This window comes from Octopus sinensis, linkage group LG17, assembly GCF_006345805.1.
Source record: "Octopus sinensis linkage group LG17, ASM634580v1, whole genome shotgun sequence".
In the NCBI taxonomy this organism is placed as follows: Eukaryota; Metazoa; Mollusca; class Cephalopoda; order Octopoda; family Octopodidae; genus Octopus; species Octopus sinensis.
The window spans coordinates 37,130,442-37,132,252 of record NC_043013.1 but is presented as its reverse complement, the minus strand read 5'-3'; positions in this window follow the sequence as shown (position 1 = coordinate 37,132,252).

Here is a 1,811-nt window from a genome sequence, read left to right as displayed (position 1 = left end):
CTTGTACAAAGTATTGTTCTAGAGAATGTTTAAGAAACCATCAGAAAATTATATTTGTTTTAAAATTTGAGATTACATAGAAAGTATTTTGCGTAAGATATGGGCAGTTCCTTTTGAATTTCTACCATTTTGGGGTTTCCTAGTATCTGATCTGGGTAGCAAAAATCCCCTTTGGCTATCATTCTCAGGACAACTAATGCAACAGGTATTCTTTTAGTCTTCAGGTTCCATATTTTGCTAATTTCTATTTCAAGATCTTTATACTTGCTCAGTTTTTGGTAGCTCTTGACAGATACGTTTATATCGATTGGAACAATCATATCAATGAGGAAGCAAGATTTTTGTCTGAAGCCTTTCATTATGATGTCTGGCCTATTTGCATCTTTCTTTCTTTCTTTCTTTCTTTCTTTCTTTCTTTCTTTCTTTCTTTTTCTTCTTCTTCTTCTTCTTCTTATTATTATTATTATTATTATTGTTATTATTATTATTATTAGGAAATCTACTATAAGTTATTTTCCCTGCTTACCTTGCGCTCGCATTCAGCAAATCCTCTGGATGTATCAGATTATATCATTTGAATCGTCTAAGCATTTGGGCAAAGAAACAAAAAAGCGTTCCGAAACTTTTGCTATTCTTAATTCCTCCAATCTTTGAGGCATCGAGGTAAAATGAACGACACCAAAGTTGTCAAAGCATATTTGGAAAACGACGTCCCATCGCTTTTAAAACTAACGAATTTATAATATTCCGTATATGCCTGACTTGCTTTCATTTAAAATTCTGATGCAAATCATATTTGACTGGGATATTTCTCCAAAAATCTCACGATTTACACAGCTACAATAAAAGGTCTGAAGTGCTAAGATCTTGCCGGCACATTAGAAAGATATTTGCTTTATATCTATATAATTTACAAAGGATAATTTTCAGAACACTTTTTAGTCTATCAGTGCATCGACAATTCACTTTAAATTGCGCGCAGAGCTTCATTTACACTTTCGACTTTTCTTTATTCTCGCAAACATTCCTTTAAGTATGATTGTTTTATTTATATTGTTTATAATCATAGCATTTATTTTGTACATATCAATATTTATATCTCGTCTCTTTGCGTTTCTTTAACAAGTAAATCCCCTCTCACTCACAGAACTAGAAACTCCTCAAATAATGCTTAGGTTTACATCCGACAAATCCAAGTGTTCTTGTTTATATAATGAAAGCGATTTATGCATCTTTGTTGCTTTCTGTAAATTGTCCTAACATCACAGTTGAGTAATACAGTGAAGATACGGAGTGCAATAAATATATTATGTAACTCTAATTTCATCGTTCATAAATCTATTTTCTCGGAGTTATTTCATACTTAGATGTTTACAATAGAAACACACGAAACAGACAAGTATCAGTCGCTTTAAGTATGTTTGTGTGTGTGTATGTATGTATGTATCTATTTGTTTATCTATGTATCTATATTTTACTTCATTTCTCTATCATATATAAATATGTATCTTTCTATATATATACGTATGTATATATATATATATATATATATATAATATATATATATATAATATATATACATATATATATATATAATATATATATATATATATATATATATATATGTATATATATATATATATATATATATAGATATATATATATATATATATATATACATATATATATATACATATATATATATATATACATATATTTGATATATATATATGTATATATATAGAGAGAGATAGATAGATAGATAGATAGATAGAAAGATAGATAGATAGATATAGATATATATATATATA